The sequence below is a fragment of the Chionomys nivalis genome, chromosome 2 (assembly GCF_950005125.1).
Source record: "Chionomys nivalis chromosome 2, mChiNiv1.1, whole genome shotgun sequence".
NCBI classification, from domain to species: Eukaryota; Metazoa; Chordata; class Mammalia; order Rodentia; family Cricetidae; genus Chionomys; species Chionomys nivalis.
Window position 1 is genome coordinate 18,369,815 of NC_080087.1, and position 18,077 is coordinate 18,387,891.

The window sequence follows — 18,077 nt, forward strand, 5'->3', positions numbered from 1 at the left end:
GCTACGCAGGAGTCCAAGATGACTGTCTAGAAGAGGATCTGTACCTGAATATGCCAATGCTTTGCATTAGAAATCATGTCTTTTCCTATGTCAAGAAATGAGAGAAGCACAGCCTAGCCTGGTGACGCTCACTTGTACTCCCAGCAAAGGGGGAGGACTGTGAATTCAAGACCTGTCTGGTAAGACCCAACTTAAGAAAAGTGAAGAGAAGACTCCCCCCTCAAAAAAAAAATATATATATTTATATATATATAAATACGAAGGTTTGTCTCCATGCAACCGTCACCTTGAGGTAGTGGAGGACCAGGGGTCAGTCACAGCTGGGTTACACCGCAGTTTTGACAGTGGATTACCTCCAGCAAAACCCCTCCCTCCAGGGATCAGCTTTTCAGCAACTACCATCTTCAAAGCACACCATATGTGCCGAGGATTTAATATGGATTACTTCATTCAACCGTCAGTCCAGCTCTGGAGCTAAGGGGCATTCTTTCTGAAATATATGGAGGAAGGATAAAGGTGGGGGGGGGAAGATGAGTAAAACCAAAGAATGATCTAATATAAGCGTTACTTTCCCTGGTTATAAAATCATTCAGGTCAGGTCAGAACAATTCCCTTAGCAGGATCCCAGTCTGCAAGCTCATGGGGCCCAGAGGAGAGATTCATATTCAAGGGCTAATCCTAGAATACTTGCTCCTAATCATTCTAAATCTCTGAGACAGAGGCTGGGCCACCTCATCCAAGAGCCATCCAGCTTCAATAGCCTGGAGATCTAATCTCCTCTGTGGCAGGATTACAAGGTGACAATTGTTTCAAAGAGCTAACTGCCAGCAGTGAAAGGAAGAAAAACCCACAAAGCAGGGGTGGGGGGTGGGGGGGGTGGGGGGGTGGGGGGATGTGGAGCATAGAGAATAAAAGTATAGATCAGAAGAAACCGCTTTTAGTTTACTAAAGGTTCAAAAGACTTGTGGTTTCTCAGCGTTTTTTTTTTTAATTTTTTATTTTTATGTCGGAATACAAACTAGTAAATCTGAATTAGACCACCAAAAGAAATCACAACCACAAAGCAGGAGAGTGAAACACTACTGGTTTTCTTCACTTTTGAAAAATTGGGCTGCCAGTTTCTATAGGTTACAGCGTGATAATTTAACCTCTTTGAATGACAGCTGTAATCTCCCACGGAAACTTTAAAAGGTTTTTTTGTTTTTTTGTTTTTGTAACAATCATCTATACTAAAGGCATTGAAAAAAGTGGACTCACAGGGAAAGGTGAAGAGCAGACAAATTAATTCTACCAAAGAAAGACTGACTTAGGGCACAAATTTGACTACCAAACAGCTGTTTGTTTTCATTCTACAGAGGGTGTTGGGGAATCTGCCATGCAAAGGAAACAAGAGGGAGGTCACGCAAGGATTGCTGGTGGGGACCCACTTGGAGAGGAAGCCATGGGGGCGGGGGTGATGAACTCCGGAGAAGAAAGTTTCTTCCTGGTTGGTTTTAGTGACTTAGACATGGTGGGTCCCAAGAGGACAAAAAGCTAACTCGGGAGTCAGGAAACCAGACTCAGAGATGTTAAAGGATCAAACAGCAACCCATCACTTTTGTATAGACGTGTTAGCTACCATAGAGCAAATGAATACCCTCCGCTGGAAGGAGTGAGGCCAGTTCAAACTATCTGGCTCACGTACAGACAGGGCTTTATCAGTGAGGAAGTCGAAGCTACCAGCAATGGCTTGTTCTCACGTCCCACAGTGAAAGGCTAAAGTTGAGAGTTTTTAGATCCCAGACACGATAGGCTTAGATACGTTTTTTTTTTTTTTTTTTTTTTTTTTTGGTTTTTCGAGACAGGGTTTCTCTGTGGTTTTGGAGCCTGTCCTGGAACTAGCTCTTGTAGACCAGGCTGGCCTCGAACTCACAGAGATCCGCCTGCCTCTGCCTCCCGAGTGCTGGGATTAAAGGCGTGCGCCACCACCGCCCGGCTTTAGATACGTTTTTATAGCAGTTTAGCAACAAGAGGGAAAAAAAATCTATTTTTTGAAAATATGTGAACTCCAGAAACTGAAAATTCAAATAGGTTGACTATAACCCTTGACCACTGGTTTTACAGAGTTAACGCAATCTAAGCCTGGAATTCAGTTAAATGGTAAATCTGACCCGGACTTAACATTCTGGCATCCTACTGTGTTTGTATCCAGTGCATATTCAGTTTGTATCCAGTGTGCCCCAAAGTTTCAAAACAATTCTGTCTCGAATATTGGAGCTTTCTGAGATTGATGCCCCACCAGGACAAACTCGTTTTTCCCTGGGGGCGTCAAAAATAGGTGCAGTAGCCCAGGCCACCTGAGGGTGGTACAAAGAGAGCGCTAAGGACCAGCCCGAGCTTAATGAAATTCCAGCAATGCACATACCGCATTCAGCTTTACACAAACCAACTTCATACAGCCTATCCAAAGCAATAATCTACCTCATTGTTTCTCACGAACGTTGTGAAACCGAGCAAGCCAATGACCCTCTCTCTCCTTTGGACGTCCCGACTTTGCTGAGTGCAGAGAGAGAGACTCTACCGGGACACAAAGAGGGGATCTGCTCTGCCCGGCACCCTGGGGCCTGCTGCGTGCCCACACCCCCCAACTCCAGCCACCCGCCGCCAACAGCCCACACAGTCGCAGACCGCTAGGTATTAGCGTTTGTTCGGGTGACGGATGGGACACAGGTTCTCAACTCCCCCGTTCACTTCTAAAATCGCTGACTAGCTGATAAGGGATATCCATGCGAATTTCTGCCCCCGCAGAACTGCTCCTAGCTGGAGCACGCAGTACACTCCCTGTCCTCGCGTCCACACCGCTGTTGGGGTGTTGGCCCCGAGTGTCCTATTTGGGGACAGTTTCACTGGACTCGGGGGCTGCGGTGGCACCCAGCGGCTCTTGAGCAAACTTCACGGAGCTGCAAACTGCAGCAGCGAGGGCTGCAGCGAGGGGCAGGAGAACCGGGTCGGCAGATCTAGGTTGAACCGGGTTGAGCCCGGGCTTGGGGACTCCCTGGACGGCGGGCAGCACCGCCAAGCTCTCGTCAGACCCCTCCCAGGTGTAGCACTCAGGAACACACACCCCACCGCCCTCACCCCCAGGACTAGACACCGAGCTCTGGCCTTCCCACCTGCAGATTCGGGGTGCGTGGCCGAGGTCCCCAGCTTCCCTTGTCCGGTCTCTGGAATAGTCCTGGCCGCGCTTACGGGTGAGGGGCGGCTCCTGAGCGCCAGGCTCCGCGGTGCGCTGCGCTCCAGCGCCGGCTCCGGCCGCCCCAAGCCCTGCAGCTCGACCGGTTCCACTTCCTCTTTCCCACTACGCGCCCGTCGCGCCCCGCCCCGCTCCTCCGGCCGCCGCCGCGGGTCGCGGTCCCCGCCCGCCTCCTCGGGGGCCCTGCGGGCGGACCCGGCAGAGAGGAGGAGGAGGCTCAGAAAGAGATTAAGCTTGCTTTCTGGACTTTTGCCAAAGACAGCAGTCAAATTACAGCCTCTAGGGGCAAAAGTTTTAGATTTTTTTAAAAAATCCCTGCTACTGTTTTCGCAGACGCATCGCTATCCCCCGCCACCCCCCCTCCCCCCCATGGGTTGTTCAGGTTTAGCTAAGCCTTGGACGTGGCCATTTCCTAGAGCGCCCTGAAATCGGATGTAAAACGATTGCTTTGCGTCCACACTGTGAGTTTCACACTGAAGTTTGTGAGGTCACAACACTAAAACGTGCGAGAAGGACGCTTACCGGGTTCAGGCATCGGTACATCCATCACCCCAGTTAACTTACAGGATGACCTTTGGTTAGAGAAAGCAAAAGTGGAAAAGGAGGCAGAGACCTTTGCGACAGCCAGATGTTTAAAGGCACCGATATGGTAGGACAATAAAAGATAGACCTCTATCAAAGGTGCCTTCGAGGTGACGTCTTTAACACTTGGCACGTTTTAGACAGGTGTGTCAGACGTGCCTGGGCTCCATCAGGCCCAGTAAGGTGCACCATGCACTCTTCTTTGGTTTCTAAAAACTTCGGCTCACGGCATGTGTGCCTTTGAGGGAATAAGTTAATCTCTTCAGGCCTCCATTTCCTTATCTAAGAAGTGGTGTCGACGGTAATGTCTACTCCCCCTCCCCCAGGACTGTGCAGATGATTTAAATAAACCAGTGGACTCTGAACCTTAGGAGATTGCCCTTGCATTTACCAAATCTGGAGTAAGCATTCGCTATTACTGTTGTTGAATGTTCAGGTGTACAAAGTTGTGAAAATTATAGAAAATATTTGAAATGAAGCACAAATTTATGCAGTAAGGACATACATTGTTACAGCATCCTCTGTAATATAGACGTTATATTCTGGTTTATAACTTAAATGCCTCTCTAAAGCTATCGGTCTGAGCTATGCTTGAAATACATTTACATGGAGGATTTGCCACGGGGCTAAAATAGATGCCCCCACATTTTAAAGCAGATCTGTAATAACGCTGGAGGTTCCTAGGAGAGGTGCTGGATGCCTTTCATAGAAAGGACAGCTATCCTAAGGAGGCTTGATCAGGACTTTCCTGGTACCTGGAACTTACAGAAAACCTTCCCTACCCTTGCGCCTATGCTGATTGCGACAGATGTGACCGGCAGCATCTCACTCAAGTGTGCCACACTTTATGAACTCTTATGGTACCCTGTGAAATTTTTCATAAATAGACAGTCTATGTTTCAACTTGTCCACCGTTCTCACTATCATAATGAACCCCAGCCACCCTGCTTGGTGTCTCTTCGGATGCCGGTCATTCCTTTGTCCAGTGTATCTACTGTCTTGGCTGAGTTACTATTGCTAGGATGAAACACTGTAACTAAACACAATGTGGGGTGGGGAGGACGGGGTTTATTTGACTTCCACTGCCACAGCACTACTCATCACTGGAGGAAGTCAGGACAGGAAGGTGTTAAGGCAGAGGCCTTGGAGGGGTGTTGATTACTGGCTTGCCTAGCCTGTTTTCTTACCATGTCTAGGACCACCAGCCCAGAAGGTAGCCCCACCCACAATGGGCTGGGCCCTCCTCCATGGATCACTAATTAAGAAAATGACCTCCAGGCTTGCCTAAAGCCAGATCTTTGGGAGGCATTTTTTCAGTTGAGGATGCCTCCTCTCTGACGATTCTGGCTTGTGTTAAGTTGATATAAAACTAGCTAGCACATACTATTCTGTATGCACTACTACTCACTAGCGACTGTCTTGTGCCTCAGAGGAATTGCTGTGGTATCACAATGCTCGTGTTCTACTGACCCCTACTTGACTTCCTGATGGCCCTGAAGCCCAAGAGTAATGTTACTTAACCCTTCTCTGACACTATATTGTTCTATCTTATTAATGATCCTTGGTATTCTCTTAGCACACTTACATTATAAATTATAGGTTATCATCAGTAAGTAGGAATAAGAAATGCCACATTGTATACAGTTGGCTTTCTTAGCCGATTCAGAGTTTTAGAACATACCCCTCTAGGATGTGGGGGAGGCTGGACCATGTCTGTGGTTTCTGGCAATCCAGTGAGTTGGTACCAATCCTTCTATAAAGATGCAGGATTCAGAGAATTCATTTGGTGAGTATGTTTGTGGTTGAAGGGTGGGTATTGGGTGGGCACTTGGAGAAGAAGGGAACAACACTGAGGTTCCCCACTTTCTTTAATTCTCTCCTTTCAGGCCCTGGCAATCTGGGCCTAGTGACTTAGCGGGACAGCCCAATCCGCTGACAAGACAAGCTCTGTTTGCCAACTCTGTATCTAACTACTCCACGCGGGCAGCTGACAGTTCTGAGCAGTGGGGCTGTATCCATGGGGTGGTGATAATAGTTCCTTCCCAGTCTGCTTTTCTGATTGCCTCAGTTTACCAGTGAGGGAGAATGATAGGAATCAGCAGAAAGAATAACAAAGCGTCATTGATTCTGTCTGCCAAAGCAAACTAGGAACCCAACTCATCTTTGCTTCCCCAGCAAGTGTTCCTTGCTCTTCACCTGATTTGAGCCCAGTGTCCTCTGGGTCCCCTGTGCTGTCTTGTGTGAGTCTAGTTCATTCATGTGTGCCCACCAGTTAATCTCCCCTCCCCACATTCAAACTTGAAAATGATGGATAGATGGATTCCGTGTGGGTGGGCATATCAGTGGGTGTGATGGAGCAGAACGTAGGAGCTGTAAAAATGTTATCATGCAGCATTTTATGTTAGCCATCTGGTTCTCTTCCCCCTTTAAGGAAAAGGATTTCTGAGAGCATTTCTGGTGTCAGGACAACTCTTTTGCTGAGATGTCTTCTTAATATTCTTAAGGTATCCGCAAAGGTCAAAAAGGAGAAACAGAAGTCATTTAAAGTCTTTATAAAAGAAAGACTTTAGTAAGAACACAAAAGAAAAGAAGGAAGACGATGAGGAAGAAGAGGAGGAAGTAGGCATGAATGAGAAGGAGGAGGAGAAGGAGGAGGAGAAGGAGGAGGAGGGAGGAAAAGGAGGAGGAGGAGGGAGGAGGAAGAAAGAAGAGAAGGAAGACTCAGATGCATGAACAAACTGTCCCTACATATGAGGGGAGAGCCTAGAGCCTAGAAGGAGACAATGAAGCACTCCAGAGGCCAAACACAGCAGAGAGCCAGATTGGAGAGGTCGGTAGAATGGGTATGTTGGAGACCAAAGCCCTCTGTGAGGATGGCAGATGTAGAAGCTACCTCTGACCCTGGCAGAAAGGAGGAATTTACTGTTCTTTTTCTTTACTGTAACTCCCCCAGTCAGTGTCCTCTTTGACTGCACCCCACTGATAGGGGAGCTTTGGGGTTCAGTCTGCAGTCCCTTGCCTCTAGTCAGATGAAACTGAGCAAGAAGGAAGAAGGAGGGAGACCTGGGGAGCTGGCTCCGTGGGTAAAGTACTTGCTGTGCAAGAAGGAGGACGCGAGTTTCATCTTTCAATGCCCACATGGCGCTGTACTTGGGGGTCGTGTGGTGACTTGCATTTGCCATCCCTGTCTTAGGGAGGTGGGGAGAGGATTCTCTGGCTCTCACTGGACAGCCAGGTTGGCTGAATAAGTGAGTAACAGGTGTAGTGAGAGACCATGTATGTGGGAGTTCCCTCTGTGTGCTGTGATTACCATTACTCAATAAAGAAACTGCTTTGGCAGAACTTTAGTAGGCAGGGAAAGCTAGGCGGAATCCTGGGAGAAAGGAGGCAGAGTCAGGGAGAAGCCATAGAACCACTGGAGATAGACATACTGGAACTTTGTTGGTAGGCCATGACCTCGTGGTGATGCGCAGATTAATGGAGATGGGTTAAATTAAGATGTAAGAGTTAGCCAATAAGAAGTTAGAGCTAATGGGACAAGCAGTGTTTTAATTAATAGAGTTTCTGTGTGATTACTTTAGGTCCAAGCTAGCCGGGTGGCCGGAAACGAACAAGCAACCCTTTACCCCAACAACCATGTCTCCAAAGTATGGTAGAGTGTGATTGAGGAAGACAGCCAACATTCACCCCTAACTCCCACATTCAGGTGCACACCTGGACACACCCGCAGGAAAACATGCACACATCCACACAAACATGCACACGCTCCACACACAGGAAGCGAGGGGTACAGAAAGAAGAGGCCAGGAAGGATCTGAGGGTGACAGGCCCAGGCCTGGCCTACATTCAAATCATACCTTGTTCCCTCACAAGAAAGGCTGGGCCTGTCAATTAGATGTCTGCAGAAGAAACACGTTTGCTTTCTGAGATTATCAAATGTCTCCCACAGCATCTTATTTATTCCTCAGACAGAGCCATTAAGGGAGACAGACACTGTAATCCACGAGGTCGCAGAGCTTGGAGGAAGTGCAGGGGTTTGCTGGTGGCCACACAGCTACACCAGGCAAAGCAGAATGCAAACACAGCTTGGCAGGTGGTTCTCAGTCCCCCACTAAGTCAGCTGTTCTGTGGAGAGGCAGCCCACCGTGGTATTCCCTTCAGGTTCTGCAGAGAGGCAGCCCACCACGGCATCCCCTTCAGGTTCTCCCATCAAGGCCCATGGAGGAGCCAATGTCTGCAAAGCTCACTGGCTTAATGGCTCCCTCACGCCCTGTTTTAATTTTATGGCTTTGGATGATAACATTTATGGTGTTGATGATGACTCTACTAAATTTATGAGTTTGCAAAATCAGAAAAATCAGGCCTACTGGAACATAGAACTCCTCAAAGGCCCAGATGGCATTGTTCTACCTTTTTATACTATGAGAAAAGCTAATTTAATTTCAAATATAGATTTGTGAGGCTTAAAACCCTTTTCTTTTTAAATAAAATCCTGTAAACGAGTAACACCTATAATCCCAGCACTAGGAAGGCTGAGATGGAAATAGAGCTAGGTCAAGACCAGCCTGTCCTGTGCAATGAGACCCTGTCTCAAAGACAAATCTATTCTAGAATACCTTGGCCCTGTAAAAGGTTATAGTAAGTGTCCTGTAGAGACACTTTAGGAAAGTGTCCTGTGATGGTTAATACCATCAGCTTCACAGGATCAAGACTCACAGTGTCTCTGGGCATGTCTTTGGGAGGATTAGCTAGATTAGGTTAGTTGGGTGGGAAAATTGATTTTAACTGTGGGACACCATTCCGTGGGCCCAGCCTGAAATAAAATGAGAAAAGCAAGCTGCACATCGGCATTTGTGGCAGATACAGTGTGCTGTCTCCAGCTCCTGCTGCCAGGATAGACTGCTTCCTTGAACTGCGAGCTAAAACAAACAAACACAAAACCTTTCCTTAAGTTGCTCTTGTTACACGTTTTGCTGTGGCAAGAAGAAACGTATCCAATACAAGGCTCGTGTAAGAAATGTAGCCAACTGTGTGTAAGATGATGTGTGTTCAAATTCTCTGTGCCCAGGAGCAGCCGACTGAGTGTGTGCATTCAGGCAAACAAACAATCCTTTCTCTCCAGACTCTGGCTGCTTAGAAGATTTACAAACTGTGTTATCCTCAAAGAGCAAAAGAAAGACAAAGTAAGAGCTGTTTATAGTTCTTAGGCTTTTGCTGGGTTGAATGTAAAAGCAGGTAGAGGAATTTGGAATCTGGGAGGAATCTGAATTCTAGAGGAACCTGGAAATCCTAATATATCTGAATCCTTTCCATTGCCAGCAGAGACAGTGAGCAGCATCCTATTCGGTGGTCCATCCATGAGGATTCCTGGGTTCTCTGTCCCTTATTCAAACCAGACAAGAGAGATAGACCTTGTTTTTTAGCCAGAGTGCAGGGACGTACAGAGAACACATGTAGGGCTTGGTTGTACATTGACTAATACCAATATGGAGAGGGAAGGTTTTTAGCTCATAGGACCCTTGTGTGTGGTTCCTTCAAATAGATTTTGAGGTTTTCCAGTTCTCTATTCTGTCTTCAGACCGCCCAGTGAAAGAAGGAAGTTCACACTCAAGATCTGACTGTGCAGTGCCTGCTGCGGGCAGAAATGAAAAGGGACTTCACCAGGGCATGAAGGGACCAGCCGCAATGGGACAGTCCTGTGCTCAGCCTCACTGAAGACCACAAAAACAAAGTCTTGGCTACTGTAAGCTAGCAGCAGCCTTCTAGATACATCTTAGAAATAACGGTCCAAGGCTGTCACTAAAGTCTCTGTGACAACCTACTAACTAGAGGAAACTCCAGATGGAGAGATGCCAGAAGAGCCAGGCTTTCAACGTTGTTCTGGCATTGACTGAAAAATATTCAGTGTTTGGAACTAGGAAAGAAATGGTCTAGAATGTGCTACATGTAGCAAGTTACAGTGCAGACTTTCAAATGTGGTTTAGTGCTATTCAGCCCTGTAAGAAAATATCAAAAAATAAATTTTAAATGAAACTTTAAAAAACTCAAATGTTCACATGTGTGTATGCACATGTTCATGTTTATGGGTGCACGAGTATATGCAGGCACACACACACGTATGTCTGTGTGAAGGTCAGAGGTCAATGCTCGACATCATTCCTAGTAGCTTTCCACCTGGGACCTGGGCTCCCTGATTCGGCTATGTTAGCTGGCCAGCAAGCTTCTCTGGGGTCGCAGATGTGGCTAAGCGGCACATCCATCCAGATGGGAAGATGGGATTGTCCTGTCTCTGCCCCCACCACCTGACTACCACGCCCAATGTTTTACATGAGTGGTAAGGATGTGAATTTGGGTTCTCATCCTTGTGCAAAAGCTAACTCAGCCATCTCATCAACCGACACCCGCCCGACAGTTTACTCTTGATGAAGAAATGCTGGTATCGGAAATTTTATGGACCTAGAATTTAAAGAGGTTTGTTACTCGAATTCTAATTGGTCTTAATAATAAAAACCCGGAGTCAGATAAAAGGGTAATTGCTGAAAGGTTAGAGAAGCAGAGAGCCAGCCACTAGTTCTTACCTCTGCTGAATCCTCAGAGCAAATGGATGATCCTGTCTCTAGGAGTCCTCAGACTGAATGCTGTCTCTAGGAAACCTCAGCTTGAATCCTGAGCTCCTCTCTCCTCCCACCTTATATTCCTCTCTCTGCCCAGCCATATCACTTTCAGCCTCCACCTCCCTAGTGCTGGGATTAAGGTGTGAGCAGCCACTGTTTGACTCTGTTTCTCTTTTAGACTAATTCAGCCTTGTAGCCCTGGGTGGCCTTGAACTCGCAGAGATCCACCTGCCTCTATCTCCAGAGTCCTGGGATTAAAGGTGTGTGCCTGGCTTCTATGGCTAACTAGTGTGGCTAGCTCAGCGCTCTGATCTTCAGGCAAGCTTTATTTGTTAAAGCACAAACAAAGTATCACCACAAGTTTAATAATGAAGGAAGAGGGAGCTACTGGCAGATGTATGGAGCTCGGTCTTGGAAGAACAGCATGCCCACAGGGGAGTTGAGGTGAGCTGAGTAGCAAAGGGAGGAAGAGCCAGTTTCCATGTCACTGCTGCAGGTTCTCATTGCGAGAGCTGAGGTGACCAACCCTGACATACTCTTCAAACCACATGATCACACTCTCTGATTTCCAAAATACTCTAGTGAGCCGAGTTTTGTCATATAGGCTAATTTATAACAAAATTTCTCAAACTTATTTTCTCCAAACTTCTTTATTAGTAAACCCAAGAAAATTTTATTCATAGATCAATGATAGGACCCACAGTTTATTAAAATAGAGTATCTGATACACTTAGGAATTATTAGGAGTAATGATTTGTAAGTATTATAAATTTTCTTTAATTTGTGATTCCTAGCTTTTGCATATATACATGAAATATATATGTATATATACATATATATACATAACTGTGTGTGTATGTGTGAGTGTGTGTACATTAAATGCAAGTAGAAATAATATTGTCTAGGGGAACACAGGGAACGAACAGGAGGGTATCAAATAAAGAGAGGAGGGGGGTAAGAACAAGGGGATGTATTCAATATATACCTGCAAGAATATTTAAAAATATATAAGTAAATAAGTAATGTATAAAACTTATAAAAATAGAAAATGAATAGAATAATGATTCCTTTGTTTTGTTTTTGGTTGGAGATACACTATGCATTCATGATGATCTCAAACTTGCAATCCCTTCTATTTCAGCTTCCCAAAGACTGACAGCATTGTCATGCACTATAAGGTCCAACAAAATATTTTGAATATATGTTGATTCCTCAGCTGTGCTCAGTGAATTCACCCTAAATAGTCACAATTATATTTTACATCAAGGACTGGTGGAATTAGCTGCACCAATGGTGCATATCTTTCTTGTAAAGGATAGAAATAAAGTCCATTCCTGCCATAGCCACATTTGCACATGTATGCTGCCTCTGGTCAGGCTGTATTCTTCTAGCTCCTTTCCTGGCTTTAAATTTCTGAGCCCTCCTTCCCCATCAAACAACTTGATTCGGAATACCAAGTCTTTCCTCTTTTGAACAATTCTCTTCCAATCTCATTCAGCAAAGCTAATTCTGTAGTTTTGACACACTGTTTGTGCCCGTGTGCCAAGAGGTACATTACTTTCTTTGGGGATTTTGTAATAAACTAAGCCAAAAGAAATGTAATCCCCCCCCACTCCCACTGTCCCGAATTTTTTGCCATGAAAAAAAAAAAAAAAACAAGCTCTCTTTGAAAGAGTTGATTTCCTTGTTTTTGTGACTCTCGATAGTGGAACAAGCGGCTTGAATACTGACATAAACTGTCTACCAAAGATCTGATCAGGAATATGAGGGAAGATGGAGCACGCTGAAAACAGCATAGCCCCAGCTGCCTGTGTAGGTTAAATTCCTTTGTGAGGCCATTAACCAAAGACCCGCCCAGCACACTGGTTTCAAAGTAACTTTTTTTTTTCCTGTAAAGACTAGGGTCCTGAAGGATCCAAGCAAACGATCAGCTTCCAGCAACCCAATACTTGCCTGAGCTGACGGCCACATTCCTAATAAGATGTTTGAGCTCCTGTTTCCTTTAGGACATGGATCCTTCCAGTTTTTAAGAACAGAGATGTCTTTTAAAACTATTGTGCCAGTTTTAAAAAAAGAAAGAAAGGAAAAGAAAGAGTAGAAGGAATGGGAAAATAATCTTGATAGGAGATAACAAAATTACCAAACACATCCGTAACCGTATAATTCCAAATCTGATGCCTACGATGAAGTGACCACAGGCCTCCTCAAATGCGGCCGTGTATTTCTTTCATTCTATTTTCTCTTAGTTCAGCTTTGCGGTTCCAGGTCCGTCCTCCCCCCCCCCCCCCGCTGGAATATGCTTGCATAACTGATAACACACATGTAAGTCCAAATGGCTCAATGCAAATCCAATCTGTCTTGTGAAGAAGGGTTAGCAGAATAGGACCCAGAGAGTAACTGGGAAACCGTGGACTTCTGCATGTCAGACTGGCCAAGTGGCCTGCCACCTTCTTCACATCCCCTGTCCTGTCCCCATGAGAAACTCTGCTCACAGTCCTTTCATGTTGTATGGCCCTCCTAGTGAATGCGGCTCAGCCGTGGCCAGAAAGGAAGCTATTCCTAGCCAGTCACACCGAGCCAGGGGTTGGTTTATCAGGGTGTGCACTGGAAAAGAACACACCTAATGAAGTGGTATCATTGTTCAGACTTGCTCAGGTGTTAAGTGGAAAAAAAATGTAGCTGAGTTTACAATCACCGCTGGGGAAGACTCTTAACACAGTTTGGGGAAATGCAAACTTGATTGGGAATTAATTCTCTAAATTATAACCTCTTTTAACTCCATTACAAGGGGATAGTCAACCCCTTGCAGATGAGAGAAGAATATGACTCGGCTGGATAGATATAAACATTACTACATTATCCAAACTCAAAAGGAAAGATGAGTTTGGTATGTCAGGGACAAAAATATAGACTTTAAGAGGTCACATCTCCAAAGTGATTTATTCCACAAATTTCTAATAATGAAAGTGCAAACACTTGCTGGACTATCTATTATATTACACCGTTTGCAAGTGTGCATTCGTTGATGTGTAAATGTATCTGAAGTACTAACCCACATCCCATAATGCAGCTGCATTTTCTATTGATTTCTTCTTTAATGGCTTCATGATGTTTATGTTTCAAGGGCCCACCACTATGGTTACTGACAGCTATTTGAACCTTGGGAAACTTGCTCTCAGCTTGACACTCAGAAGGTGCTGAGAAGGTAAGGAGTGCCTGACTGCTCTTGTGTAGAAAGGTGGACCTCACGAATGCACGCGTTAGTCACCCTTTGCACATATTTCTGGGGCCTTCTAGTGTTGAACAAAGTCTAAATCCATCCACCTAATATTCAAAGTCTATTAATCTAGTAGGTATCTGGCCACAGTGCCTTCCATGATCAATTTCATCATCATTATCATCAACATCCTCCTCCCTCCTCCTCATCATCAACAACAACATTTCTCTCTCACCCAAACATCAAACCAAACCTGCTATTGTGGATTAAGCCTTCTCCAGACAGATCACATGTGTTTCTGTGCTTGATGGTGGAATGGCCTTTCTTGGCTTCTATGAGATGAGCCCTTCTTCTAAAAGATGCTCCCATTCCAATGATTCACAGCAGGTTTTCTCCAAATACCACTAGAATGCCCAAATTGTACAATGGCTACACATCTTCTCTTGTCTCTTGTTAGGAGAGCGAGGACAAAGAGGCGTGGCCTCCTCCTGTGCTCTCCCGTGTGATTATTGGCAGTGCTGCAGAGAGGCAGGTGAGACCTAGTTAATTTCACAATGGCAAGACGTGTAAGCACATGAATTTGTGTTTTTGCAAAGGCTCAGCAAACAAAATTGATGTAATTGAAGGTAGTTATTCATAAAACAGTGATTCATTGATGGATTTGTTAGTTACAGCATTTCTGCGAAAGTGTTTTCTATGGGACTGCTGGCCAGCTGGCAAATGTTTAGGGGTTAATTAAGCTTAAACTAGATTAAAGAAACACCTTCTCAGTCTCTGTTTTTTAGAGAAGCCGGTCCTCTGTGCTTGGTGATTTTGCTGCCTAGTGTCTCCTCACTGTGTTGAGCCGAGCTTGAGTGACAGCTACTACATCTCAAAACCAAAGTTGGGAAAACCCAGACTGTCTAGTGCAGTTTTTCAAACCCTTTCCAGGTAACTCTTTCCAAGGACAGAAAAGAAAAGAGAGGGAAGAAAAGAAAGGAACGGAAAAAGGAAAGAAAATAGAAAACTAGAAAAAAGTGTCCATTTGTTTGTTTATGGGTAACTAGTCGGTGACCTTTTTTTTTTCTTTTTTAGAATTTATCTTGATTTCCGACATGCAAAGCCATTTTAATTACCTTTTAAATCAGCATACAAGCAGCAGGTTTCCTAATAATGTTGAGTTGTTTTTGCTGGCTGAATTCTGCCGTGAGGAGTGAAGCATCTTGGGAGTGGTAGCTTCTCTTGGCTGACTTGTTTGAAATCGCCAGCTGGGAGCAAATCTACACATGGGGCCTTCTGTGTGAGGAGGCAAGAATAATGTCCATGCAGGGCATGAAGGGAGACGTGGCTCTAGCTCGATAGTGGCGCACACTGCTCTCCAGGCAGGACCTTGGAGGGCTTTTCAGTGGATGGCACTGCCATGGTCCTATGGTCCCTTCTCAAGCTCGGTGTAGGGATGACAGAAGCAGCAGTGTGCCGTCTAGAGCGGCCAAGAGAACCCACACAGTTTGGCTGTTTGGAGAAGTCCTCAGTTGCCTACTCAGGGGACAGTTAGACTGCCTCATGCAGCAATGGCAGAAGGATTCCCATGAACAATCTGACATTTGCTGAGTCCCACCTATGTGCAGTACCATCTGAGGCACAGGTGTCATGATCTGAGCAAATAACCCACCGTTCCTCTCCTCATGGATTCGCCACATAAGGGAGGAAGCAGACCTGAGTGAGGTAATGTCTGAGTCATTATAAATTAGTAACTGGAGCAAGTAAAGAATGATATGAGATAATATACAGAAAATTAACCTAGCAGTGTGTCGGGGAATCGCCCTTGAAACTACACCTGGTGGGTGATATCAAGGATTAGTAAAATTAGCATGGCAAAAGAGCTGGGGAGAGACAGAGCACGCACGTGTTCTCTACACTGCTGTGAGGCAGGGGAGCAGCTCCCCAGCCCTTGCAGGGAGAGGGTCTGGGTTAGAGGCTCTTGCTGGGAAGGAGGCTGTGGGTGCTTGATTGGAGTGACTGGTAGCAACCAGCTGAGCAGCTGGGGTGAGCTGATTCCCGTAGAGTTACAGGTCGGTGTGCCCGTGTGCCATAGAAAGCTGTGGTCACCAGGCCAGCGGAGCTGTGACCTGCTGTGTGTTGCTCCATCTTGCTGACTTTCAGTTTTTTTTTTTTTTTAATCTATGAGGATAAAAGCCAGGGCTGGCTCCTGCTTTCCTACTTATTCACTGGGTGACAATTAGAAAAACTGGTTAACTTCATAGCTCTAACTTTTCATCTGCTAGATGTAGTTATGGGAAACCATTCCTGTTAGAGTAGTTATGGAAACAGTTTCAGACAAAGAACACAGGCCTAGAGAGACGATTAGGTGGTTAAGAGGACCAGCCGCTCTTCCAGAGAACCAGGTTTGATTCCCAGCACCCACATGACAACTGACAACCTTTCGTAACTCCTGTCCAAGGGGATCTGACACCCTCTTCTGGCCTCTACGGGCACTGCATCCATGTGGTGGACAGACATACATGCAAACCCATATATACATATAAATTAAAAATAATAAATAATAAATAATAATAGAAATAACACATTTTAAAGACCAAGAACATGTTTTAAAACACTGGAAAGGGTGATTGATATGAGACACTCATGACAAAGCCACCACCCTCAGTGAACATGGTCTGCAGGGTTGTGAGTGTCTAAGGATAGAGTCTGGGGTCTGGTGGCAGCAAGCACTAAATCAGGAACTAGTTTTTCTGACTTATTCTGGGAATAAATTTCTTATTTATTGTGCACTCACTTGTTTATTATCAGTTCTACGCATAGACCAAAGTTTTCTACCTATTTGGTTGAAGACAAAAGCAGCTGAGAGTCTCCACTTGCTTGCTGTGTTTATTTCTTTTTCACGGTACCATCGAGGACCACAAATTCAACATGCTCCTGCTTCATCCCGAGATGCCTTCTGTGGTACCATGATGCAGAGAAGGCCCACACCACATGCTACTTCCATATTCCACACTCTCCAGGCTCCAGAATTGTCTGAAATTAATCTCTGTTCTTTATCCACCCAATAAAAGACAGACAACCAAATCCCTTAAGTATTTCAGTTTCTATAGGTTCAGGGTCTGGTCTGGTTCGTCTAGATTCTCTTCCAGGGACCTTAAGTTCAAGGTGTTGACTAACTGTGCCCCATATGAGGTTCTGGGAAGGGACCGTGTCTTTCACTGAGTTCCAAGCTCATTCACAGAATTTGCTGGGCTGCTGTTACAAGACTCAGCTCCGTGTTTCCTTCCTGGGGTCTGTTGCAGAATGCTATCCTTTGGTGCGAGAGCTGTTGTCCTTCTTAGAGCAGCTGTGGCTACTTGTGAGAAACTCCCAAGATTAGATCTGTTAGCTGTTGACATCTCCTCTTAGATGGAGGGGGTGGGGAAAGTCACTGGACACTCACCTGGTATCTCAGGTACTACCCCTACAACTCCTAACTACCTGTTAATTGCACATGGCCTTGAAGTCTCTCAGGAGGTGTTTGAGTTCGGAACTGAAGGAGAGTTGCCATCTCTACAGCTATGGGAAGTTGCCTTCCATGCTGGAACAAGACTTTTGGGAAGTGTGGCTGCTTTAGGGGCCACCCCCTCCAGTAAATAATCCCTCACCTGTGCTCTGTAAATAAGCCCCCAGACTCCTGACTTCTTCGAGTTGGACTCTGGAGGAACCATACTTTGGTTTGTCCTTGGTGCCTATGAGGCGGGATAAATGTTTGTTTGCAGCTTCCCAGGGAAAAGACATCCTTAGGTCATTCTTAGTTCTCAAAGCCCGGCTCTCCTTTGTTCATCTTCCATTTTCAAAGTCAACCATGGGATAGCCAGTACTTTCAAATCTCTCTGACTTCTTCCAGAAGTAGAGAGCTTCCTCTCTGCTTTTAAGGGCTTCTGTGATGAAGTTAGGCCCCTTGAATAGTCTCTTTATCTAAAGCTCAGCAGGGCTGTGCATCATAACAAAGTCATGAAAGTGATGTCATATCCACCAGCTGTGGGGATTAGGTCATGGAGTCTTCAGAGCCATTTGTAGAAGCCACAGTGCTCAAGGTGACTTTGGTGACAATGTCACTCACCCTCTTTCCATTTGAGTTTCCTCACCAATCATAGCTTGATGCACAATTGTGTTATAAGTTGATTAATGCCTTTGTGTTGGCAGAGGTTGCTCATTCATTCCTAGCTTCCCAGACCCCAAATAACCACACAGAAACTGAATTAATTAAAACACTGCTCAGTCTATCAGCTTACACATATTTCTAGCTAGCTCTTACATGTTAAATCAACTCTTCTCTATTAATCTGTGCATCACCATGAGGTTGTGAAATGTTCCATCATCTATCTCCTCCAGCGGCTACATGGTGTCTCTCTGACTCTGCCTACTTTCTCCTCTATCTCTGCTTGGAATTCCTGTCTTGATCTAT

General features: G+C 45.4%; 1 protein-coding gene across 2 annotated transcripts in view; it reads right to left on the reverse strand.

Moving 5' to 3' along the window:
- The window catches only part of Plekhg1 (pleckstrin homology and RhoGEF domain containing G1), a 217,668-nt gene extending 214,278 nt beyond the window's left edge, over window positions 1-3,390 (reverse strand). For both annotated transcript variants that reach the window (XM_057762173.1, XM_057762174.1), the window contains exon 1: window positions 3,153-3,390. The gene's annotated coding sequence lies outside the window, so the exon portion shown is untranslated. The remainder of the gene's footprint in view (window positions 1-3,152) is intronic.
- Window positions 3,391-18,077: the final 14,687 nt, after the last annotated feature.